We start from the raw sequence: 23,856 nt of genomic DNA, 5'->3' as shown, positions 1-23,856 counted from the left end.
TCGGAAAGAGACATCTGCATCAGGGGGCATGGCCCAGCTACATCAGTTTGACAGAAATCTGCTGGTATTGCAGAGGCTCCAATAGCCAAACATTGTACTCGTGCAGACGATGGTACTGCTGCCTCCTCCTCAAGAGTTGAGGAATACTCATGTCTCTTGCATACTGCCTTTACTGCCTCGGTTGGAAAATCAGGCTCTTTGTTGCGGCGCAAGAGCTGTGCAGTAAAGCCTTCAATGGCATTTTCCTCATCATTAGAACTCTGATCAGATATATCACAGGCATGCCGATACGGACGTCTCAACAGCCCATCTGCATCTTGGTTGTTCTTCCCAGCGCTATACTCAATGTCAAAATCAAAACTGGAAAGTACGGCCAACCAGCAATGCCCTACTGCGTCCAACTTTGCAGATGTTAAAACGTAAGTGAGTGGATTATTGTCTGTCATCACTGTAAATTTTGCTCCATAGAGATAGCGGAAAACGTTCTGGGTGACAGCCCACTTCACAGACAGGAAGTCAAGCTTGTGTGCAGGGTACCTTTGCTCGGACTTGGAGAGACCCCTACTGGCACAGGCAGTGACTCTTAACTTGCTCTCCTGTTCTTGATATAAGGCTGCACCGAGAACATGGGCGCTTGCATCGGTGTGCACAATATAATATCTCTTTGGATCTGCAAACCCAAGAACAGGAGCTGTTGTGAGCTTGAGAATCAATGTCTTAAAAGTATCTTCAGCGGTTGGGGTCCATTTTTCGTGAAAAGGCTTTTTGAGTTCCGCACTGGTAGAAACCTTGTGGTTTCTGCCAGACAGACTGGATTTTCTCTTCAGTGGGAGGCAACCAGCACTTAAGTGATTAAGGGGTATTGCAAGCTTGGAATAGTCTTTTATAAACCTCCTGTAATATCCAGTGAACCCAAGGAAAGACTTAAGCTACTTGATGTTAGCTGGTCTTGGCCAGGTAGTGAGGGCAGCTGGATCTGTTTTGACCCCTTCTGATGATACAACATAGCCGAGATATTGGACAGATGTCCTTAAGGAACTGACATTTGTCTGGCGACAGCTTTAAAGTAAATTCTTTCATCCTATGGAGGACCTTCAGCGATCGTTCCTCATGGTTCTCAAGTGTAGCTGAGAAAGGAGTGACATCATCAAGAAAAACCGAGACCTGACTCAAATTCCTGCTGCCTATACACTTTTCCATAACATAAGAGGAAACAAGAACACCTCCTTATGCTGTTTTTAATAGAGAACACTTGGGCATTTATTTTAACACAACACCTAACAGTCTTACCTTCTCTTATCAGTAACTCGAATGATTTGCAGAATCTTGACAGTGCTTTTGGGACGAAAGCTCAATATAACCCTGCCTCACCCAGTTTCTATACTGGTCCATTTATGTCTGTTGTTACAGTTGCGCAGTTTCATGTTTTAGTACACTTTCAGTTTTGATTTTTTTTCATCTGCATGTGGTGCACAGCTGCTGGGGTGTCCTTTGCTAAATCTTTAGTGCCTCCAAACTTGAGATTCAACACCTTACTTTCTTTTATTTTGACATTGAGGAAAAGTTGCCTACACAGAACTTCTTATTTTGAAATAGCTCAACAGGCACTGCTGGGATTTGAACCCAGGATCTCCTGTTTACAAGACAGGTGCTTTGACCGGCTAAGCTACAGTGCCTCCTTCAGGGAAGGGAAAAACCAAGTAACCTCTGCAGACACAGGTTTGAATCGGTTCGTCACATTTTTCCCCACCAGCTGTTGGACAGTAGCTAGAGGCACACAGCTCAAGGCGCTGTGGCTTAGCTGGCCAAAGCGCCTGTCTCGTAAACAGGAGATCCTGGGTTCAAATCCCAGCAGTGCCTTACCTCCCTACCAATGCCATTGCATTTCATTAACGAGTGCTGATGGCGGGAAGCATTGGGAGTTATTCTTTCTCTCCTTCGTTTCCAAGAAGAGAACACAATGAAGATCTAGACACGCCCAAGACATCAATATTGGGTGAACAACCCTCAGAAGCTCCACTAGCGGTTTAATGCCTGGGACCCTCCAGCATTTGTTCTAGAACTGAAGAAGCTTCTTGGATCAGGTGAAAAGAAGTTTTTAAAGCTCTCAAGAGTACTGTGAGGTGGATAACTGAGGACATACACAGACTTGGAAAGATTTCCCAACTCCAAGATTAAGAATGCAATCAACACTGTGAAGAAGATGGTTTCAAATGGTAACAGGAAGGCACTGCTGGGATTTGAACCCAGGGTCTCCTGTTTACTAGACAGGCGCTTTGACCAGCTAAGCCACAGTGCCTCCTGCTGTCAGGCAAACCGGTAATACCTGGTATTACCTGGTACTGCAGAAGGAGACGAGTTCAATTTTTTAACTTTTGTGCACTATAAATGTAGGATATGGTCAAATAGTCCAACAAGTAACTTCCTGTTCCTCACTTCTTCAATGACCTCAGTGGAAACATCATAAGGTGAAGGAGAATCTTTTGAGACTGATTCAACAGGGTGAGTCTGAACAAGTCCTCAAAACAACTCTATTTCCCTTGGCAAGGGTGGATTCCCGCACTTTACTGTCAAACCTTTGTTTGTTTCGCAAAGCACTCTTTTGACTGTGCTCAATGGCTAACTGGTAGCTTTCTGCAAGACTCTCTCAGCTCTCCAGATCTAATTTCTGTTCACGTAGCCAATCGGAAAGAGACATCTGCATCAGGGGGCATGGCCCAGCTACATCAGTTTGACAGAAATCTGCTGGTATTGCAGAGGCTCCAATAGCCAAACATTGTACTCGTGCAGACGATGGTACTGCTGCCTCCTCCTCAAGAGTTGAGGAATACTCATGTCTCTTGCATACTGCCTTTACTGCCTCGGTTGGAAAATCAGGCTCTTTGTTGCGGCGCAAGAGCTGTGCAGTAAAGCCTTCAATGGCATTTTCCTCATCATTAGAACTCTGATCAGATATATCACAGGCATGCCGATACGGACGTCTCAACAGCCCATCTGCATCTTGGTTGTTCTTCCCAGCGCTATACTCAATGTCAAAATCAAAACTGGAAAGTACGGCCAACCAGCAATGCCCTACTGCGTCCAACTTTGCAGATGTTAAAACGTAAGTGAGTGGATTATTGTCTGTCATCACTGTAAATTTTGCTCCATAGAGATAGCGGAAAACGTTCTGGGTGACAGCCCACTTCACAGACAGGAAGTCAAGCTTGTGTGCAGGGTACCTTTGCTCGGACTTGGAGAGACCCCTACTGGCACAGGCAGTGACTCTTAACTTGCTCTCCTGTTCTTGATATAAGGCTGCACCGAGAACATGGGCGCTTGCATCGGTGTGCACAATATAATGTCTCTTTGGATCTGCAAACCCAAGAACAGGAGCTGTTGTGAGCTTGAGAATCAATGTCTTAAAAGTATCTTCAGCGGTTGGGGTCCATTTTTCGTGAAAAGGCTTTTTGAGTTCCGCACTGGTAGAAACCTTGTGGTTTCTGCCAGACAGACTGGATTTTCTCTTCAGTGGGAGGCAACCAGCACTTAAGTGATTAAGGGGTATTGCAAGCTTGGAATAGTCTTTTATAAACCTCCTGTAATATCCAGTGAACCCAAGGAAAGACTTAAGCTACTTGATGTTAGCTGGTCTTGGCCAGGTAGTGAGGGCAGCTGGATCTGTTTTGACCCCTTCTGATGATACAACATAGCCGAGATATTGGACAGATGTCCTTAAGGAACTGACATTTTTCTGGCGACAGCTTTAAAGTAAATTCTTTCATCCTATGGAGGACCTTCAGCGATCGTTCCTCATGGTTCTCAAGTGTAGCTGAGAAAGGAGTGACATCATCAAGAAAAACCGAGACATGACTCAAATTCCTGCTGCCTATACACTTTTCCATAACATAAGAGGAAACAAGAACACCTCCTTATGCTGTTTTTAATAGAGAACACTTGGGCATTTATTTTAACACAACACCTAACAGTCTTACCTTCTCTTATCAGTAACTCGAATGATTTGCAGAATCTTGACAGTGCTTTTGGGACGAAAGCTCAATATAACCCTGCCTCACCCAGTTTCTATACTGGTCCATTTATGTCTGTTGTTACAGTTGCGCAGTTTCATGTTTTAGTACACTTTCAGTTTTGATTTTTTTTCATCTGCATGTGGTGCACAGCTGCTGGGGTGTCCTTTGCTAAATCTTTAGTGCCTCCAAACTTGAGATTCAACACCTTACTTTCTTTTATTTTGACATTGAGGAAAAGTTGCCTACACAGAACTTCTTATTTTGAAATAGCTCAACAGGCACTGCTGGGATTTGAACCCAGGATCTCCTGTTTACAAGACAGGTGCTTTGACCGGCTAAGCTACAGTGCCTCCTTCAGGGAAGGGAAAAACCAAGTAACCTCTGCAGACACAGGTTTGAATCGGTTCGTCACATTTTTCCCCACCAGCTGTTGGACAGTAGCTAGAGGCACACAGCTCAAGGCGCTGTGGCTTAGCTGGCCAAAGCGCCTGTCTCGTAAACAGGAGATCCTGGGTTCAAATCCCAGCAGTGCCTTACCTCCCTACCAATGCCATTGCATTTCATTAACGAGTGCTGATGGCGGGAAGCATTGGGAGTTATGCTTTCTCTCCTTCGGTTCCAAGAAGAGAACACAATGAAGATCTAGACACGCCCAAGACATCAATATTGGGTGAACAACCCTCAGAAGCTCCACTAGCGGTTTAATGCCTGGGACCCTCCAGCATTTGTTCTAGAACTGAAGAAGCTTCTTGGATCAGGTGAAAAGAAGTTTTTAAAGCTCTCAAGAGTACTGTGAGGTGGATAACTGAGGACATACACAGACTTGGAAAGATTTCCCAACTCCAAGATTAAGAATGCAATCAACACTGTGAAGAAGATGGTTTCAAATGGTAACAGGAAGGCACTGCTGGGATTTGAACCCAGGGTCTCCTGTTTACTAGACAGGCGCTTTGACCAGCTAAGCCACAGTGCCTCCTGCTGTCAGGCAAACCGGTAATACCTGGTATTACCTGGTACTGCAGAAGGAGACGAGTTCAATTTTTTAACTTTTGTGCACTATAAATGTAGGATATGGTCAAATAGTCCAACAAGTAACTTCCTGTTCCTCACTTCTTCAATGACCTCAGTGGAAACATCATAAGGTGAAGGAGAATCTTTTGAGACTGATTCAACAGGGTGAGTCTGAACAAGTCCTCAAAACAACTCTATTTCCCTTGGCAAGGGTGGATTCCCGCACTTTACTGTCAAACCTTTGTTTGTTTCGCAAAGCACTCTTTTGACTGTGCTCAATGGCTAACTGGTAGCTTTCTGCAAGACTCTCTCAGCTCTCCAGATCTAATTTCTGTTCACGTAGCCAATCGGAAAGAGACATCTGCATCAGGGGGCATGGCCCAGCTACATCAGTTTGACAGAAATCTGCTGGTATTGCAGAGGCTCCAATAGCCAAACATTGTACTCGTGCAGACGATGGTACTGCTGCCTCCTCCTCAAGAGTTGAGGAATACTCATGTCTCTTGCATACTGCCTTTACTGCCTCGGTTGGAAAATCAGGCTCTTTGTTGCGGCGCAAGAGCTGTGCAGTAAAGCCTTCAATGGCATTTTCCTCATCATTAGAACTCTGATCAGATATATCACAGGCATGCCGATACGGACGTCTCAACAGCCCATCTGCATCTTGGTTGTTCTTCCCAGCGCTATACTCAATGTCAAAATCAAAACTGGAAAGTACGGCCAACCAGCAATGCCCTACTGCGTCCAACTTTGCAGATGTTAAAACGTAAGTGAGTGGATTATTGTCTGTCATCACTGTAAATTTTGCTCCATAGAGATAGCGGAAAACGTTCTGGGTGACAGCCCACTTCACAGACAGGAAGTCAAGCTTGTGTGCAGGGTACCTTTGCTCGGACTTGGAGAGACCCCTACTGGCACAGGCAGTGACTCTTAACTTGCTCTCCTGTTCTTGATATAAGGCTGCACCGAGAACATGGGCGCTTGCATCGGTGTGCACAATATAATGTCTCTTTGGATCTGCAAACCCAAGAACAGGAGCTGTTGTGAGCTTGAGAATCAATGTCTTAAAAGTATCTTCAGCGGTTGGGGTCCATTTTTCGTGAAAAGGCTTTTTGAGTTCCGCACTGGTAGAAACCTTGTGGTTTCTGCCAGACAGACTGGATTTTCTCTTCAGTGGGAGGCAACCAGCACTTAAGTGATTAAGGGGTATTGCAAGCTTGGAATAGTCTTTTATAAACCTCCTGTAATATCCAGTGAACCCAAGGAAAGACTTAAGCTACTTGATGTTAGCTGGTCTTGGCCAGGTAGTGAGGGCAGCTGGATCTGTTTTGACCCCTTCTGATGATACAACATAGCCGAGATATTGGACAGATGTCCTTAAGGAACTGACATTTTTCTGGCGACAGCTTTAAAGTAAATTCTTTCATCCTATGGAGGACCTTCAGCGATCGTTCCTCATGGTTCTCAAGTGTAGCTGAGAAAGGAGTGACATCATCAAGAAAAACCGAGACATGACTCAAATTCCTGCTGCCTATACACTTTTCCATAACATAAGAGGAAACAAGAACACCTCCTTATGCTGTTTTTAATAGAGAACACTTGGGCATTTATTTTAACACAACACCTAACAGTCTTACCTTCTCTTATCAGTAACTCGAATGATTTGCAGAATCTTGACAGTGCTTTTGGGACGAAAGCTCAATATAACCCTGCCTCACCCAGTTTCTATACTGGTCCATTTATGTCTGTTGTTACAGTTGCGCAGTTTCATGTTTTAGTACACTTTCAGTTTTGATTTTTTTTCATCTGCATGTGGTGCACAGCTGCTGGGGTGTCCTTTGCTAAATCTTTAGTGCCTCCAAACTTGAGATTCAACACCTTACTTTCTTTTATTTTGACATTGAGGAAAAGTTGCCTACACAGAACTTCTTATTTTGAAATAGCTCAACAGGCACTGCTGGGATTTGAACCCAGGATCTCCTGTTTACAAGACAGGTGCTTTGACCGGCTAAGCTACAGTGCCTCCTTCAGGGAAGGGAAAAACCAAGTAACCTCTGCAGACACAGGTTTGAATCGGTTCGTCACATTTTTCCCCACCAGCTGTTGGACAGTAGCTAGAGGCACACAGCTCAAGGCGCTGTGGCTTAGCTGGCCAAAGCGCCTGTCTCGTAAACAGGAGATCCTGGGTTCAAATCCCAGCAGTGCCTTACCTCCCTACCAATGCCATTGCATTTCATTAACGAGTGCTGATGGCGGGAAGCATTGGGAGTTATGCTTTCTCTCCTTCGTTTCCAAGAAGAGAACCCAATGAAGATCTAGACACGCCCAAGACATCAATATTGGGTGAACAACCCTCAGAAGCTCCACTAGCGGTTTAATGCCTGGGACCCTCCAGCATTTGTTCTAGAACTGAAGAAGCTTCTTGGATCAGGTGAAAAGAAGTTTTTAAAGCTCTCAAGAGTACTGTGAGGTGGATAACTGAGGACATACACAGACTTGGAAAGATTTCCCAACTCCAACATTAAGAATGCAATCAACACTGTGAAGAAGATGGTTTCAAATGGTAACAGGAAGGCACTGCTGGGATTTGAACCCAGGGTCTCCTGTTTACTAGACAGGCGCTTTGACCAGCTAAGCCACAGTGCCTCCTGCTGTCAGGCAAACCGGTAATACCTGGTATTACCTGGTACTGCAGAAGGAGACGAGTTCAATTTTTTAACTTTTGTGCACTATAAATGTAGGATATGGTCAAATAGTCCAACAAGTAACTTCCTGTTCCTCACTTCTTCAATGACCTCAGTGGAAACATCATAAGGTGAAGGAGAATCTTTTGAGACTGATTCAACAGGGTGAGTCTGAACAAGTCCTCAAAACAACTCTATTTCCCTTGGCAAGGGTGGATTCCCGCACTTTACTGTCAAACCTTTGTTTGTTTCGCAAAGCACTCTTTTGACTGTGCTCAATGGCTAACTGGTAGCTTTCTGCAAGACTCTCTCAGCTCTCCAGATCTAATTTCTGTTCACGTAGCCAATCGGAAAGAGACATCTGCATCAGGGGGCATGGCCCAGCTACATCAGTTTGACAGAAATCTGCTGGTATTGCAGAGGCTCCAATAGCCAAACATTGTACTCGTGCAGACGATGGTACTGCTGCCTCCTCCTCAAGAGTTGAGGAATACTCATGTCTCTTGCATACTGCCTTTACTGCCTCGGTTGGAAAATCAGGCTCTTTGTTGCGGCGCAAGAGCTGTGCAGTAAAGCCTTCAATGGCATTTTCCTCATCATTAGAACTCTGATCAGATATATCACAGGCATGCCGATACGGACGTCTCAACAGCCCATCTGCATCTTGGTTGTTCTTCCCAGCGCTATACTCAATGTCAAAATCAAAACTGGAAAGTACGGCCAACCAGCAATGCCCTACTGCGTCCAACTTTGCAGATGTTAAAACGTAAGTGAGTGGATTATTGTCTGTCATCACTGTAAATTTTGCTCCATAGAGATAGCGGAAAACGTTCTGGGTGACAGCCCACTTCACAGACAGGAAGTCAAGCTTGTGTGCAGGGTACCTTTGCTCGGACTTGGAGAGACCCCTACTGGCACAGGCAGTGACTCTTAACTTGCTCTCCTGTTCTTGATATAAGGCTGCACCGAGAACATGGGCGCTTGCATCGGTGTGCACAATATAATGTCTCTTTGGATCTGCAAACCCAAGAACAGGAGCTGTTGTGAGCTTGAGAATCAATGTCTTAAAAGTATCTTCAGCGGTTGGGGTCCATTTTTCGTGAAAAGGCTTTTTGAGTTCCGCACTGGTAGAAACCTTGTGGTTTCTGCCAGACAGACTGGATTTTCTCTTCAGTGGGAGGCAACCAGCACTTAAGTGATTAAGGGGTATTGCAAGCTTGGAATAGTCTTTTATAAACCTCCTGTAATATCCAGTGAACCCAAGGAAAGACTTAAGCTACTTGATGTTAGCTGGTCTTGGCCAGGTAGTGAGGGCAGCTGGATCTGTTTTGACCCCTTCTGATGATACAACATAGCCGAGATATTGGACAGATGTCCTTAAGGAACTGACATTTGTCTGGCGACAGCTTTAAAGTAAATTCTTTCATCCTATGGAGGACCTTCAGCGATCGTTCCTCATGGTTCTCAAGTGTAGCTGAGAAAGGAGTGACATCATCAAGAAAAACCGAGACATGACTCAAATTCCTGCTGCCTATACACTTTTCCATAACATAAGAGGAAACAAGAACACTAGAACACCTCCTTATGCTGTTTTTAATAGAGAACACTTGGGCATTTATTTTAACACAACACCTAACAGTCTTACCTTCTCTTATCAGTAACTCGAATGATTTGCAGAATCTTGACAGTGCTTTTGGGACGAAAGCTCAATATAACCCTGCCTCACCCAGTTTCTATACTGGTCCATTTATGTCTGTTGTTACAGTTGCGCAGTTTCATGTTTTAGTACACTTTCAGTTTTGATTTTTTTTCATCTGCATGTGGTGCACAGCTGCTGGGGTGTCCTTTGCTAAATCTTTAGTGCCTCCAAACTTGAGATTCAACACCTTACTTTCTTTTATTTTGACATTGAGGAAAAGTTGCCTACACAGAACTTCTTATTTTGAAATAGCTCAACAGGCACTGCTGGGATTTGAACCCAGGATCTCCTGTTTACAAGACAGGTGCTTTGACCGGCTAAGCTACAGTGCCTCCTTCAGGGAAGGGAAAAACCAAGTAACCTCTGCAGACACAGGTTTGAATCGGTTCGTCACATTTTTCCCCACCAGCTGTTGGACAGTAGCTAGAGGCACACAGCTCAAGGCGCTGTGGCTTAGCTGGCCAAAGCGCCTGTCTCGTAAACAGGAGATCCTGGGTTCAAATCCCAGCAGTGCCTTACCTCCCTACCAATGCCATTGCATTTCATTAACGAGTGCTGATGGCGGGAAGCATTGGGAGTTATGCTTTCTCTCCTTCGTTTCCAAGAAGAGAACCCAATGAAGATCTAGACACGCCCAAGACATCAATATTGGGTGAACAACCCTCAGAAGCTCCACTAGCGGTTTAATGCCTGGGACCCTCCAGCATTTGTTCTAGAACTGAAGAAGCTTCTTGGATCAGGTGAAAAGAAGTTTTTAAAGCTCTCAAGAGTACTGTGAGGTGGATAACTGAGGACATACACAGACTTGGAAAGATTTCCCAACTCCAACATTAAGAATGCAATCAACACTGTGAAGAAGATGGTTTCAAATGGTAACAGGAAGGCACTGCTGGGATTTGAACCCAGGGTCTCCTGTTTACTAGACAGGCGCTTTGACCAGCTAAGCCACAGTGCCTCCTGCTGTCAGGCAAACCGGTAATACCTGGTATTACCTGGTACTGCAGAAGGAGACGAGTTCAATTTTTTAACTTTTGTGCACTATAAATGTAGGATATGGTCAAATAGTCCAACAAGTAACTTCCTGTTCCTCACTTCTTCAATGACCTCAGTGGAAACATCATAAGGTGAAGGAGAATCTTTTGAGACTGATTCAACAGGGTGAGTCTGAACAAGTCCTCAAAACAACTCTATTTCCCTTGGCAAGGGTGGATTCCCGCACTTTACTGTCAAACCTTTGTTTGTTTCGCAAAGCACTCTTTTGACTGTGCTCAATGGCTAACTGGTAGCTTTCTGCAAGACTCTCTCAGCTCTCCAGATCTAATTTCTGTTCACGTAGCCAATCGGAAAGAGACATCTGCATCAGGGGGCATGGCCCAGCTACATCAGTTTGACAGAAATCTGCTGGTATTGCAGAGGCTCCAATAGCCAAACATTGTACTCGTGCAGACGATGGTACTGCTGCCTCCTCCTCAAGAGTTGAGGAATACTCATGTCTCTTGCATACTGCCTTTACTGCCTCGGTTGGAAAATCAGGCTCTTTGTTGCGGCGCAAGAGCTGTGCAGTAAAGCCTTCAATGGCATTTTCCTCATCATTAGAACTCTGATCAGATATATCACAGGCATGCCGATACGGACGTCTCAACAGCCCATCTGCATCTTGGTTGTTCTTCCCAGCGCTATACTCAATGTCAAAATCAAAACTGGAAAGTACGGCCAACCAGCAATGCCCTACTGCGTCCAACTTTGCAGATGTTAAAACGTAAGTGAGTGGATTATTGTCTGTCATCACTGTAAATTTTGCTCCATAGAGATAGCGGAAAACGTTCTGGGTGACAGCCCACTTCACAGACAGGAAGTCAAGCTTGTGTGCAGGGTACCTTTGCTCGGACTTGGAGAGACCCCTACTGGCACAGGCAGTGACTCTTAACTTGCTCTCCTGTTCTTGATATAAGGCTGCACCGAGAACATGGGCGCTTGCATCGGTGTGCACAATATAATGTCTCTTTGGATCTGCAAACCCAAGAACAGGAGCTGTTGTGAGCTTGAGAATCAATGTCTTAAAAGTATCTTCAGCGGTTGGGGTCCATTTTTCGTGAAAAGGCTTTTTGAGTTCCGCACTGGTAGAAACCTTGTGGTTTCTGCCAGACAGACTGGATTTTCTCTTCAGTGGGAGGCAACCAGCACTTAAGTGATTAAGGGGTATTGCAAGCTTGGAATAGTCTTTTATAAACCTCCTGTAATATCCAGTGAACCCAAGGAAAGACTTAAGCTACTTGATGTTAGCTGGTCTTGGCCAGGTAGTGAGGGCAGCTGGATCTGTTTTGACCCCTTCTGATGATACAACATAGCCGAGATATTGGACAGATGTCCTTAAGGAACTGACATTTGTCTGGCGACAGCTTTAAAGTAAATTCTTTCATCCTATGGAGGACCTTCAGCGATCGTTCCTCATGGTTCTCAAGTGTAGCTGAGAAAGGAGTGACATCATCAAGAAAAACCGAGACATGACTCAAATTCCTGCTGCCTATACACTTTTCCATAACATAAGAGGAAACAAGAACACTAGAACACCTCCTTATGCTGTTTTTAATAGAGAACACTTGGGCATTTATTTTAACACAACACCTAACAGTCTTACCTTCTCTTATCAGTAACTCGAATGATTTGCAGAATCTTGACAGTGCTTTTGGGACGAAAGCTCAATATAACCCTGCCTCACCCAGTTTCTATACTGGTCCATTTATGTCTGTTGTTACAGTTGCGCAGTTTCATGTTTTAGTACACTTTCAGTTTTGATTTTTTTTCATCTGCATGTGGTGCACAGCTGCTGGGGTGTCCTTTGCTAAATCTTTAGTGCCTCCAAACTTGAGATTCAACACCTTACTTTCTTTTATTTTGACATTGAGGAAAAGTTGCCTACACAGAACTTCTTATTTTGAAATAGCTCAACAGGCACTGCTGGGATTTGAACCCAGGATCTCCTGTTTACAAGACAGGTGCTTTGACCGGCTAAGCTACAGTGCCTCCTTCAGGGAAGGGAAAAACCAAGTAACCTCTGCAGACACAGGTTTGAATCGGTTCGTCACATTTTTCCCCACCAGCTGTTGGACAGTAGCTAGAGGCACACAGCTCAAGGCGCTGTGGCTTAGCTGGCCAAAGCGCCTGTCTCGTAAACAGGAGATCCTGGGTTCAAATCCCAGCAGTGCCTTACCTCCCTACCAATGCCATTGCATTTCATTAACGAGTGCTGATGGCGGGAAGCATTGGGAGTTATGCTTTCTCTCCTTCGTTTCCAAGAAGAGAACCCAATGAAGATCTAGACACGCCCAAGACATCAATATTGGGTGAACAACCCTCAGAAGCTCCACTAGCGGTTTAATGCCTGGGACCCTCCAGCATTTGTTCTAGAACTGAAGAAGCTTCTTGGATCAGGTGAAAAGAAGTTTTTAAAGCTCTCAAGAGTACTGTGAGGTGGATAACTGAGGACATACACAGACTTGGAAAGATTTCCCAACTCCAACATTAAGAATGCAATCAACACTGTGAAGAAGATGGTTTCAAATGGTAACAGGAAGGCACTGCTGGGATTTGAACCCAGGGTCTCCTGTTTACTAGACAGGCGCTTTGACCAGCTAAGCCACAGTGCCTCCTGCTGTCAGGCAAACCGGTAATACCTGGTATTACCTGGTACTGCAGAAGGAGACGAGTTCAATTTTTTAACTTTTGTGCACTATAAATGTAGGATATGGTCAAATAGTCCAACAAGTAACTTCCTGTTCCTCACTTCTTCAATGACCTCAGTGGAAACATCATAAGGTGAAGGAGAATCTTTTGAGACTGATTCAACAGGGTGAGTCTGAACAAGTCCTCAAAACAACTCTATTTCCCTTGGCAAGGGTGGATTCCCGCACTTTACTGTCAAACCTTTGTTTGTTTCGCAAAGCACTCTTTTGACTGTGCTCAATGGCTAACTGGTAGCTTTCTGCAAGACTCTCTCAGCTCTCCAGATCTAATTTCTGTTCACGTAGCCAATCGGAAAGAGACATCTGCATCAGGGGGCATGGCCCAGCTACATCAGTTTGACAGAAATCTGCTGGTATTGCAGAGGCTCCAATAGCCAAACATTGTACTCGTGCAGACGATGGTACTGCTGCCTCCTCCTCAAGAGTTGAGGAATACTCATGTCTCTTGCATACTGCCTTTACTGCCTCGGTTGGAAAATCAGGCTCTTTGTTGCGGCGCAAGAGCTGTGCAGTAAAGCCTTCAATGGCATTTTCCTCATCATTAGAACTCTGATCAGATATATCACAGGCATGCCGATACGGACGTCTCAACAGCCCATCTGCATCTTGGTTGTTCTTCCCAGCGCTATACTCAATGTCAAAATCAAAACTGGAAAGTACGGCCAACCAGCAATGCCCTACTGCGTCCAACTTTGCAGATGTTAAAACGTAAGTGAGTGGATTATTGTCTGTCATCACTGTAAATTTTGCTCCATAGAGATAGCGGAAAACGTTCTGGGTGACAGCCCACTTCACAGACAGGAAGTCAAGCTTGTGTGCAGGGTACCTTTGCTCGGACTTGGAGAGACCCCTACTGGCACAGGCAGTGACTCTTAACTTGCTCTCCTGTTCTTGATATAAGGCTGCACCGAGAACATGGGCGCTTGCATCGGTGTGCACAATATAATGTCTCTTTGGATCTGCAAACCCAAGAACAGGAGCTGTTGTGAGCTTGAGAATCAATGTCTTAAAAGTATCTTCAGCGGTTGGGGTCCATTTTTCGTGAAAAGGCTTTTTGAGTTCCGCACTGGTAGAAACCTTGTGGTTTCTGCCAGACAGACTGGATTTTCTCTTCAGTGGGAGGCAACCAGCACTTAAGTGATTAAGGGGTATTGCAAGCTTGGAATAGTCTTTTATAAACCTCCTGTAATATCCAGTGAACCCAAGGAAAGACTTAAGCTACTTGATGTTAGCTGGTCTTGGCCAGGTAGTGAGGGCAGCTGGATCTGTTTTGACCCCTTCTGATGATACAACATAGCCGAGATATTGGACAGATGTCCTTAAGGAACTGACATTTGTCTGGCGACAGCTTTAAAGTAAATTCTTTCATCCTATGGAGGACCTTCAGCGATCGTTCCTCATGGTTCTCAAGTGTAGCTGAGAAAGGAGTGACATCATCAAGAAAAACCGAGACCTGACTCAAATTCCTGCTGCCTATACACTTTTCCATAACATAAGAGGAAACAAGAACACCTCCTTATGCTGTTTTTAATAGAGAACACTTGGGCATTTATTTTAACACAACACCTAACAGTCTTACCTTCTCTTATCAGTAACTCGAATGATTTGCAGAATCTTGACAGTGCTTTTGGGACGAAAGCTCAATATAACCCTGCCTCACCCAGTTTCTATACTGGTCCATTTATGTCTGTTGTTACAGTTGCGCAGTTTCATGTTTTAGTACACTTGCAGTTTTGATTTTTTTTCATCTGCATGTGGTGCACAGCTGCTGGGGTGTCCTTTGCTAAATCTTTAGTGCCTCCAAACTTGAGATTCAACACCTTACTTTCTTTTATTTTGACATTGAGGAAAAGTTGCCTACACAGAACTTCTTATTTTGAAATAGCTCAACAGGCACTGCTGGGATTTGAACCCAGGATCTCCTGTTTACAAGACAGGTGCTTTGACCGGCTAAGCTACAGTGCCTCCTTCAGGGAAGGGAAAAACCAAGTAACCTCTGCAGACACAGGTTTGAATCGGTTCGTCACATTTTTCCCCACCAGCTGTTGGACAGTAGCTAGAGGCACACAGCTCAAGGCGCTGTGGCTTAGCTGGCCAAAGCGCCTGTCTCGTAAACAGGAGATCCTGGGTTCAAATCCCAGCAGTGCCTTACCTCCCTACCAATGCCATTGCATTTCATTAACGAGTGCTGATGGCGGGAAGCATTGGGAGTTATGCTTTCTCTCCTTCGTTTCCAAGAAGAGAACACAATGAAGATCTAGACACGCCCAAGACATCAATATTGGGTGAACAACCCTCAGAAGCTCCACTAGCGGTTTAATGCCTGGGACCCTCCAGCATTTGTTCTAGAACTGAAGAAGCTTCTTGGATCAGGTGAAAAGAAGTTTTTAAAGCTCTCAAGAGTACTGTGAGGTGGATAACTGAGGACATACACAGACTTGGAAAGATTTCCCAACTCCAACATTAAGAATGCAATCAACACTGTGAAGAAGATGGTTTCAAATGGTAACAGGAAGGCACTGCTGGGATTTGAACCCAGGGTCTCCTGTTTACTAGACAGGCGCTTTGACCAGCTAAGCCACAGTGCCTCCTGCTGTCAGGCAAACCGGTAATACCTGGTATTACCTGGTACTGCAGAAGGAGACGAGTTCAATTTTTTAACTTTTGTGCACTATAAATGTAGGATATGGTCAAATAGTCCAACAAGTAACTTCCTGTTCCTCACTTCTTCAATGACCTCAGTGGAAACATCATAAGGTGAAGGAGAATCTTTTGAGACTGATTCAACAGGGTGAGTCTGAACAAGTCCTCAAAACAACTCTATTTCCCTTGGCAAGGGTGGATTCCCGCACTTTACTGTCAAACCTTTGTTTGTTTCGCAAAGCACTCTTTTGACTGTGCTCAATGGCTAACTGGTAGCTTTCTGCAAGACTCTCTCAGCTCTCCAGATCTAATTTCTGTTCACGTAGCCAATCGGAAAGAGACATCTGCATCAGGGGGCATGGCCCAGCTACATCAGTTTGACAGAAATCTGCTGGTATTGCAGAGGCTCCAATAGCCAAACATTGTACTCGTGCAGACGATGGTACTGCTGCCTCCTCCTCAAGAGTTGAGGAATACTCATGTCTCTTGCATACTGCCTTTACTGCCTCGGTTGGAAAATCAGGCTCTTTGTTGCGGCGCAAGAGCTGTGCAGTAAAGCCTTCAATGGCATTTTCCTCATCATTAGAACTCTGATCAGATATATCACAGGCATGCCGATACGGACGTCTCAACAGCCCATCTGCATCTTGGTTGTTCTTCCCAGCGCTATACTCAATGTCAAAATCAAAACTGGAAAGTACGGCCAACCAGCAATGCCCTACTGCGTCCAACTTTGCAGATGTTAAAACGTAAGTGAGTGGATTATTGTCTGTCATCACTGTAAATTTTGCTCCATAGAGATAGCGGAAAACGTTCTGGGTGACAGCCCACTTCACAGACAGGAAGTCAAGCTTGTGTGCAGGGTACCTTTGCTCGGACTTGGAGAGACCCCTACTGGCACAGGCAGTGACTCTTAACTTGCTCTCCTGTTCTTGATATAAGGCTGCACCGAGAACATGGGCGCTTGCATCGGTGTGCACAATATAATGTCTCTTTGGATCTGCAAACCCAAGAACAGGAGCTGTTGTGAGCTTGAGAATCAATGTCTTAAAAGTATCTTCAGCGGTTGGGGTCCATTTTTCGTGAAAAGGCTTTTTGAGTTCCGCACTGGTAGAAACCTTGTGGTTTCTGCCAGACAGACTGGATTTTCTCTTCAGTGGGAGGCAACCAGCACTTAAGTGATTAAGGGGTATTGCAAGCTTGGAATAGTCTTTTATAAACCTCCTGTAATATCCAGTGAACCCAAGGAAAGACTTAAGCTACTTGATGTTAGCTGGTCTTGGCCAGGTAGTGAGGGCAGCTGGATCTGTTTTGACCCCTTCTGATGATACAACATAGCCGAGATATTGGACAGATGTCCTTAAGGAACTGACATTTGTCTGGCGACAGCTTTAAAGTAAATTCTTTCATCCTATGGAGGACCTTCAGCGATCGTTCCTCATGGTTCTCAAGTGTAGCTGAGAAAGGAGTGACATCATCAAGAAAAACCGAGACCTGACTCAAATTCCTGCTGCCTATACACTTTTCCATAACATAAGAGGAAACAAGAACACCTCCTTATGCTGTTTTTAATAGAGAACACTTGGGCATTTATTTTAACACAACACCTAACAGTCTTACCTTCTCTTATCAGTAACTCGAATGATTTGCAGAATCTTGACAGTGCTTTTGGGACGAAAGCTCAATATAACCCTGCCTCACCCAGTTTCTATACTGGTCCATTTATGTCTGTTGTTACAGTTGCGCAGTTTCATGTTTTAGTACACTTTCAGTTTTGATTTTTTTTCATCTGCATGTGGTGCACAGCTGCTGGGGTGTCCTTTGCTAAATCTTTAGTGCCTCCAAACTTGAGATTCAACACCTTACTTTCTTTTATTTTGACATTGAGGAAAAGTTGCCTACACAGAACTTCTTATTTTGAAATAGCTCAACAGGCACTGCTGGGATTTGAACCCAGGATCTCCTGTTTACAAGACAGGTGCTTTGACCGGCTAAGCTACAGTGCCTCCTTCAGGGAAGGGAAAAACCAAGTAACCTCTGCAGACACAGGTTTGAATCGGTTCGTCACATTTTTCCCCACCAGCTGTTGGACAGTAGCTAGAGGCACACAGCTCAAGGCGCTGTGGCTTAGCTGGCCAAAGCGCCTGTCTCGTAAACAGGAGATCCTGGGTTCAAATCCCAGCAGTGCCTTACCTCCCTACCAATGCCATTGCATTTCATTAACGAGTGCTGATGGCGGGAAGCATTGGGAGTTATTCTTTCTCTCCTTCGTTTCCAAGAAGAGAACACAATGAAGATCTAGACACGCCCAAGACATCAATATTGGGTGAACAACCCTCAGAAGCTCCACTAGCGGTTTAATGCCTGGGACCCTCCAGCATTTGTTCTAGAACTGAAGAAGCTTCTTGGATCAGGTGAAAAGAAGTTTTTAAAGCTCTCAAGAGTACTGTGAGGTGGATAACTGAGGACATACACAGACTTGGAAAGATTTCCCAACTCCAAGATTAAGAATGCAATCAACACTGTGAAGAAGATGGTTTCAAATGGTAACAGGAAGGCACTGCTGGGATTTGAACCCAGGGTCTCCTGTTTACTAGACAGGCGCTTTGACCAGCTAAGCCACAGTGCCTCCTGCTGTCAGGCAAACCGGTAATACCTGGTATTACCTGGTACTGCAGAAGGAGACGAGTTCAATTTTTTAACTTTTGTGCACTATAAATGTAGGATATGGTCAAATAGTCCAACAAGTAACTTCCTGTTCCTCACTTCTTCAATGACCTCAGTGGAAACATCATAAGGTGAAGGAGAATCTTTTGAGACTGATTCAACAGGGTGAGTCTGAACAAGTCCTCAAAACAACTCTATTTCCCTTGGCAAGGGTGGATTCCCGCACTTTACTGTCAAACCTTTGTTTGTTTCGCAAAGCACTCTTTTGACTGTGCTCAATGGCTAACTGGTAGCTTTCTGCAAGACTCTCTCAGCTCTCCAGATCTAATTTCTGTTCACGTAGCCAATCGGAAAGAGACATCTGCATCAGGGGGCATGGCCCAGCTACATCAGTTTGACAGAAATCTGCTGGTATTGCAGAGGCTCCAATAGCCAAACATTGTACTCGTGCAGACGATGGTACTGCTGCCTCCTCCTCAAGAGTTGAGGAATACTCATGTCTCTTGCATACTGCCTTTACTGCCTCGGTTGGAAAATCAGGCTCTTTGTTGCGGCGCAAGAGCTGTGCAGTAAAGCCTTCAATGGCATTTTCCTCATCATTAGAACTCTGATCAGATATATCACAGGCATGCCGATACGGACGTCTCAACAGCCCATCTGCATCTTGGTTGTTCTTCCCAGCGCTATACTCAATGTCAAAATCAAAACTGGAAAGTACGGCCAACCAGCAATGCCCTACTGCGTCCAACTTTGCAGATGTTAAAACGTAAGTGAGTGGATTATTGTCTGTCATCACTGTAAATTTTGCTCCATAGAGATAGCGGAAAACGTTCTGGGTGACAGCCCACTTCACAGACAGGAAGTCAAGCTTGTGTGCAGGGTACCTTTGCTCGGACTTGGAGAGACCCCTACTGGCACAGGCAGTGACTCTTAACTTGCTCTCCTGTTCTTGATATAAGGCTGCACCGAGAACATGGGCGCTTGCATCGGTGTGCACAATATAATGTCTCTTTGGATCTGCAAACCCAAGAACAGGAGCTGTTGTGAGCTTGAGAATCAATGTCTTAAAAGTATCTTCAGCGGTTGGGGTCCATTTTTCGTGAAAAGGCTTTTTGAGTTCCGCACTGGTAGAAACCTTGTGGTTTCTGCCAGACAGACTGGATTTTCTCTTCAGTGGGAGGCAACCAGCACTTAAGTGATTAAGGGGTATTGCAAGCTTGGAATAGTCTTTTATAAACCTCCTGTAATATCCAGTGAACCCAAGGAAAGACTTAAGCTACTTGATGTTAGCTGGTCTTGGCCAGGTAGTGAGGGCAGCTGGATCTGTTTTGACCCCTTCTGATGATACAACATAGCCGAGATATTGGACAGATGTCCTTAAGGAACTGACATTTTTCTGGCGACAGCTTTAAAGTAAATTCTTTCATCCTATGGAGGACCTTCAGCGATCGTTCCTCATGGTTCTCAAGTGTAGCTGAGAAAGGAGTGACATCATCAAGAAAAACCGAGACATGACTCAAATTCCTGCTGCCTATACACTTTTCCATAACATAAGAGGAAACAAGAACACCTCCTTATGCTGTTTTTAATAGAGAACACTTGGGCATTTATTTTAACACAACACCTAACAGTCTTACCTTCTCTTATCAGTAACTCGAATGATTTGCAGAATCTTGACAGTGCTTTTGGGACGAAAGCTCAATATAACCCTGCCTCACCCAGTTTCTATACTGGTCCATTTATGTCTGTTGTTACAGTTGCGCAGTTTCATGTTTTAGTACACTTTCAGTTTTGATTTTTTTTCATCTGCATGTGGTGCACAGCTGCTGGGGTGTCCTTTGCTAAATCTTTAGTGCCTCCAAACTTGAGATTCAACACCTTACTTTCTTTTATTTTGACATTGAGGAAAAGTTGCCTACACAGAACTTCTTATTTTGAAATAGCTCAACAGGCACTGCTGGGATTTGAACCCAGGATCTCCTGTTTACAAGACAGGTGCTTTGACCGGCTAAGCTACAGTGCCTCCTTCAGGGAAGGGAAAAACCAAGTAACCTCTGCAGACACAGGTTTGAATCGGTTCGTCACATTTTTCCCCACCAGCTGTTGGACAGTAGCTAGAGGCACACAGCTCAAGGCGCTGTGGCTTAGCTGGCCAAAGCGCCTGTCTCGTAAACAGGAGATCCTGGGTTCAAATCCCAGCAGTGCCTTACCTCCCTACCAATGCCATTGCATTTCATTAACGAGTGCTGATGGCGGGAAGCATTGGGAGTTATGCTTTCTCTCCTTCGTTTCCAAGAAGAGAACCCAATGAAGATCTAGACACGCCCAAGACATCAATATTGGGTGAACAACCCTCAGAAGCTCCACTAGCGGTTTAATGCCTGGGACCCTCCAGCATTTGTTCTAGAACTGAAGAAGCTTCTTGGATCAGGTGAAAAGAAGTTTTTAAAGCTCTCAAGAGTACTGTGAGGTGGATAACTGAGGACATACACAGACTTGGAAAGATTTCCCAACTCCAACATTAAGAATGCAATCAACACTGTGAAGAAGATGGTTTCAAATGGTAACAGGAAGGCACTGCTGGGATTTGAACCCAGGGTCTCCTGTTTACTAGACAGGCGCTTTGACCAGCTAAGCCACAGTGCCTCCTGCTGTCAGGCAAACCGGTAATACCTGGTATTACCTGGTACTGCAGAAGGAGACGAGTTCAATTTTTTAACTTTTGTGCACTATAAATGTAGGATATGGTCAAATAGTCCAACAAGTAACTTCCTGTTCCTCACTTCTTCAATGACCTCAGTGGAAACATCATAAGGTGAAGGAGAATCTTTTGAGACTGATTCAACAGGGTGAGTCTGAACAAGTCCTCAAAACAACTCTATTTCCCTTGGCAAGGGTGGATTCCCGCACTTTACTGTCAAACCTTTGTTTGTTTCGCAAAGCACTCTTTTGACTGTGCTCAATGGCTAACTGGTAGCTTTCTGCAAGACTCTCTCAGCTCTCCAGATCTAATTTCTGTTCACGTAGCCAATCGGAAAGAGACATCTGCATCAGGGGGCATGGCCCAGCTACATCAGTTTGACAGAAATCTGCTGGTATTGCAGAGGCTCCAATAGCCAAACATTGTACTCGTGCAGACGATGGTACTGCTGCCTCCTCCTCAAGAGTTGAGGAATACTCATGTCTCTTGCATACTGCCTTTACTGCCTCGGTTGGAAAATCAGGCTCTTTGTTGCGGCGCAAGAGCTGTGCAGTAAAGCCTTCAATGGCATTTTCCTCATCATTAGAACTCTGATCAGATATATCACAGGCATGCCGATACGGACGTCTCAACAGCCCATCTGCATCTTGGTTGTTCTTCCCAGCGCTATACTCAATGTCAAAATCAAAACTGGAAAGTACGGCCAACCAGCAATGCCCTACTGCGTCCAACTTTGCAGATGTTAAAACGTAAGTGAGTGGATTATTGTCTGTCATCACTGTAAATTTTGCTCCATAGAGATAGCGGAAAACGTTCTGGGTGACAGCCCACTTCACAGACAGGAAGTCAAGCTTGTGTGCAGGGTACCTTTGCTCGGACTTGGAGAGACCCCTACTGGCACAGGCAGTGACTCTTAACTTGCTCTCCTGTTCTTGATATAAGGCTGCACCGAGAACATGGGCGCTTGCATCGGTGTGCACAATATAATGTCTCTTTGGATCTGCAAACCCAAGAACAGGAGCTGTTGTGAGCTTGAGAATCAATGTCTTAAAAGTATCTTCAGCGGTTGGGGTCCATTTTTCGTGAAAAGGCTTTTTGAGTTCCGCACTGGTAGAAACCTTGTGGTTTCTGCCAGACAGACTGGATTTTCTCTTCAGTGGGAGGCAACCAGCACTTAAGTGATTAAGGGGTATTGCAAGCTTGGAATAGTCTTTTATAAACCTCCTGTAATATCCAGTGAACCCAAGGAAAGACTTAAGCTACTTGATGTTAGCTGGTCTTGGCCAGGTAGTGAGGGCAGCTGGATCTGTTTTGACCCCTTCTGATGATACAACATAGCCGAGATATTGGACAGATGTCCTTAAGGAACTGACATTTGTCTGGCGACAGCTTTAAAGTAAATTCTTTCATCCTATGGAGGACCTTCAGCGATCGTTCCTCATGGTTCTCAAGTGTAGCTGAGAAAGGAGTGACATCATCAAGAAAAACCGAGACCTGACTCAAATTCCTGCTGCCTATACACTTTTCCATAACATAAGAGGAAACAAGAACACCTCCTTATGCTGTTTTTAATAGAGAACACTTGGGCATTTATTTTAACACAACACCTAACAGTCTTACCTTCTCTTATCAGTAACTCGAATGATTTGCAGAATCTTGACAGTGCTTTTGGGACGAAAGCTCAATATAACCCTGCCTCACCCAGTTTCTATACTGGTCCATTTATGTCTGTTGTTACAGTTGCGCAGTTTCATGTTTTAGTACACTTTCAGTTTTGATTTTTTTTCATCTGCATGTGGTGCACAGCTGCTGGGGTGTCCTTTGCTAAATCTTTAGTGCCTCCAAACTTGAGATTCAACACCTTACTTTCTTTTATTTTGACATTGAGGAAAAGTTGCCTACACAGAACTTCTTATTTTGAAATAGCTCAACAGGCACTGCTGGGATTTGAACCCAGGATCTCCTGTTTACAAGACAGGTGCTTTGACCGGCTAAGCTACAGTGCCTCCTTCAGGGAAGGGAAAAACCAAGTAACCTCTGCAGACACAGGTTTGAATCGGTTCGTCACATTTTTCCCCACCAGCTGTTGGACAGTAGCTAGAGGCACACAGCTCAAGGCGCTGTGGCTTAGCTGGCCAAAGCGCCTGTCTCGTAAACAGGAGATCCTGGGTTCAAATCCCAGCAGTGCCTTACCTCCCTACCAATGCCATTGCATTTCATTAACGAGTGCTGATGGCGGGAAGCATTGGGAGTTATGCTTTCTCTCCTTCGTTTCCAAGAAGAGAACACAATGAAGATCTAGACACGCCCAAGACATCAATATTGGGTGAACAACCCTCAGAAGCTCCACTAGCGGTTTAATGCCTGGGACCCTCCAGCATTTGTTCTAGAACTGAAGAAGCTTCTTGGATCAGGTGAAAAGAAGTTTTTAAAGCTCTCAAGAGTACTGTGAGGTGGATAACTGAGGACATACACAGACTTGGAAAGATTTCCCAACTCCAACATTAAGAATGCAATCAACACTGTGAAGAAGATGGTTTCAAATGGTAACAGGAAGGCACTGCTGGGATTTGAACCCAGGGTCTCCTGTTTACTAGACAGGCGCTTTGACCAGCTAAGCCACAGTGCCTCCTGCTGTCAGGCAAACCGGTAATACCTGGTATTACCTGGTACTGCAGAAGGAGACGAGTTCAATTTT

The 23,856-nt window shown here is 44.8% G+C and overlaps 27 non-coding genes across 27 annotated transcripts; 9 read left to right on the top strand and 18 right to left on the bottom strand.

Annotated features, from left to right (window-relative positions):
• Positions 1-1,602: 1,602 nt before the first annotated feature.
• trnat-ugu (transfer RNA threonine (anticodon UGU)) lies at positions 1,603-1,676 on the bottom strand. The gene has a single exon. It is a non-coding gene; the product is annotated as a tRNA-Thr (tRNA).
• Positions 1,677-1,786: 110 nt separating this feature from the next.
• trnat-cgu (transfer RNA threonine (anticodon CGU)) lies at positions 1,787-1,860 on the top strand. The gene has a single exon. It is a non-coding gene; the product is annotated as a tRNA-Thr (tRNA).
• A 365-nt stretch (positions 1,861-2,225) lies between these two features.
• trnat-agu (transfer RNA threonine (anticodon AGU)) lies at positions 2,226-2,299 on the bottom strand. The gene has a single exon. It is a non-coding gene; the product is annotated as a tRNA-Thr (tRNA).
• A 1,987-nt stretch (positions 2,300-4,286) lies between these two features.
• Positions 4,287-4,360, bottom strand: trnat-ugu (transfer RNA threonine (anticodon UGU)). The gene has a single exon. It is a non-coding gene; the product is annotated as a tRNA-Thr (tRNA).
• A 110-nt stretch (positions 4,361-4,470) lies between these two features.
• trnat-cgu (transfer RNA threonine (anticodon CGU)) lies at positions 4,471-4,544 on the top strand. Its single transcript has one exon. It is a non-coding gene; the product is annotated as a tRNA-Thr (tRNA).
• Positions 4,545-4,909: 365 nt separating this feature from the next.
• On the bottom strand, positions 4,910-4,983 carry trnat-agu (transfer RNA threonine (anticodon AGU)). Its single transcript has one exon. It is a non-coding gene; the product is annotated as a tRNA-Thr (tRNA).
• A 1,987-nt stretch (positions 4,984-6,970) lies between these two features.
• trnat-ugu (transfer RNA threonine (anticodon UGU)) lies at positions 6,971-7,044 on the bottom strand. Its single transcript has one exon. It is a non-coding gene; the product is annotated as a tRNA-Thr (tRNA).
• Positions 7,045-7,154: 110 nt separating this feature from the next.
• trnat-cgu (transfer RNA threonine (anticodon CGU)) lies at positions 7,155-7,228 on the top strand. The gene has a single exon. It is a non-coding gene; the product is annotated as a tRNA-Thr (tRNA).
• A 365-nt stretch (positions 7,229-7,593) lies between these two features.
• On the bottom strand, positions 7,594-7,667 carry trnat-agu (transfer RNA threonine (anticodon AGU)). The gene has a single exon. It is a non-coding gene; the product is annotated as a tRNA-Thr (tRNA).
• A 1,995-nt stretch (positions 7,668-9,662) lies between these two features.
• Positions 9,663-9,736, bottom strand: trnat-ugu (transfer RNA threonine (anticodon UGU)). The gene has a single exon. It is a non-coding gene; the product is annotated as a tRNA-Thr (tRNA).
• Positions 9,737-9,846: 110 nt separating this feature from the next.
• On the top strand, positions 9,847-9,920 carry trnat-cgu (transfer RNA threonine (anticodon CGU)). The gene has a single exon. It is a non-coding gene; the product is annotated as a tRNA-Thr (tRNA).
• A 365-nt stretch (positions 9,921-10,285) lies between these two features.
• Positions 10,286-10,359, bottom strand: trnat-agu (transfer RNA threonine (anticodon AGU)). The gene has a single exon. It is a non-coding gene; the product is annotated as a tRNA-Thr (tRNA).
• A 1,995-nt stretch (positions 10,360-12,354) lies between these two features.
• Positions 12,355-12,428, bottom strand: trnat-ugu (transfer RNA threonine (anticodon UGU)). The gene has a single exon. It is a non-coding gene; the product is annotated as a tRNA-Thr (tRNA).
• A 110-nt stretch (positions 12,429-12,538) lies between these two features.
• trnat-cgu (transfer RNA threonine (anticodon CGU)) lies at positions 12,539-12,612 on the top strand. Its single transcript has one exon. It is a non-coding gene; the product is annotated as a tRNA-Thr (tRNA).
• Positions 12,613-12,977: 365 nt separating this feature from the next.
• Positions 12,978-13,051, bottom strand: trnat-agu (transfer RNA threonine (anticodon AGU)). Its single transcript has one exon. It is a non-coding gene; the product is annotated as a tRNA-Thr (tRNA).
• Positions 13,052-15,038: 1,987 nt separating this feature from the next.
• trnat-ugu (transfer RNA threonine (anticodon UGU)) lies at positions 15,039-15,112 on the bottom strand. The gene has a single exon. It is a non-coding gene; the product is annotated as a tRNA-Thr (tRNA).
• A 110-nt stretch (positions 15,113-15,222) lies between these two features.
• trnat-cgu (transfer RNA threonine (anticodon CGU)) lies at positions 15,223-15,296 on the top strand. The gene has a single exon. It is a non-coding gene; the product is annotated as a tRNA-Thr (tRNA).
• A 365-nt stretch (positions 15,297-15,661) lies between these two features.
• Positions 15,662-15,735, bottom strand: trnat-agu (transfer RNA threonine (anticodon AGU)). The gene has a single exon. It is a non-coding gene; the product is annotated as a tRNA-Thr (tRNA).
• Positions 15,736-17,722: 1,987 nt separating this feature from the next.
• On the bottom strand, positions 17,723-17,796 carry trnat-ugu (transfer RNA threonine (anticodon UGU)). The gene has a single exon. It is a non-coding gene; the product is annotated as a tRNA-Thr (tRNA).
• A 110-nt stretch (positions 17,797-17,906) lies between these two features.
• Positions 17,907-17,980, top strand: trnat-cgu (transfer RNA threonine (anticodon CGU)). The gene has a single exon. It is a non-coding gene; the product is annotated as a tRNA-Thr (tRNA).
• A 365-nt stretch (positions 17,981-18,345) lies between these two features.
• On the bottom strand, positions 18,346-18,419 carry trnat-agu (transfer RNA threonine (anticodon AGU)). The gene has a single exon. It is a non-coding gene; the product is annotated as a tRNA-Thr (tRNA).
• Positions 18,420-20,406: 1,987 nt separating this feature from the next.
• Positions 20,407-20,480, bottom strand: trnat-ugu (transfer RNA threonine (anticodon UGU)). Its single transcript has one exon. It is a non-coding gene; the product is annotated as a tRNA-Thr (tRNA).
• A 110-nt stretch (positions 20,481-20,590) lies between these two features.
• trnat-cgu (transfer RNA threonine (anticodon CGU)) lies at positions 20,591-20,664 on the top strand. Its single transcript has one exon. It is a non-coding gene; the product is annotated as a tRNA-Thr (tRNA).
• A 365-nt stretch (positions 20,665-21,029) lies between these two features.
• trnat-agu (transfer RNA threonine (anticodon AGU)) lies at positions 21,030-21,103 on the bottom strand. The gene has a single exon. It is a non-coding gene; the product is annotated as a tRNA-Thr (tRNA).
• Positions 21,104-23,090: 1,987 nt separating this feature from the next.
• Positions 23,091-23,164, bottom strand: trnat-ugu (transfer RNA threonine (anticodon UGU)). Its single transcript has one exon. It is a non-coding gene; the product is annotated as a tRNA-Thr (tRNA).
• A 110-nt stretch (positions 23,165-23,274) lies between these two features.
• trnat-cgu (transfer RNA threonine (anticodon CGU)) lies at positions 23,275-23,348 on the top strand. Its single transcript has one exon. It is a non-coding gene; the product is annotated as a tRNA-Thr (tRNA).
• Positions 23,349-23,713: 365 nt separating this feature from the next.
• On the bottom strand, positions 23,714-23,787 carry trnat-agu (transfer RNA threonine (anticodon AGU)). Its single transcript has one exon. It is a non-coding gene; the product is annotated as a tRNA-Thr (tRNA).
• Positions 23,788-23,856: the final 69 nt, after the last annotated feature.

This window comes from Perissodus microlepis, chromosome 3, assembly GCF_051167445.1.
Source record: "Perissodus microlepis isolate ML-2025 ecotype Zambia chromosome 3, ASM5116744v1, whole genome shotgun sequence".
Taxonomy (NCBI): domain Eukaryota; kingdom Metazoa; phylum Chordata; class Actinopteri; order Cichliformes; family Cichlidae; genus Perissodus; species Perissodus microlepis.
Note: the sequence above shows the minus strand (reverse complement) of the source record. Positions and strands in the feature narration are given on the sequence as shown.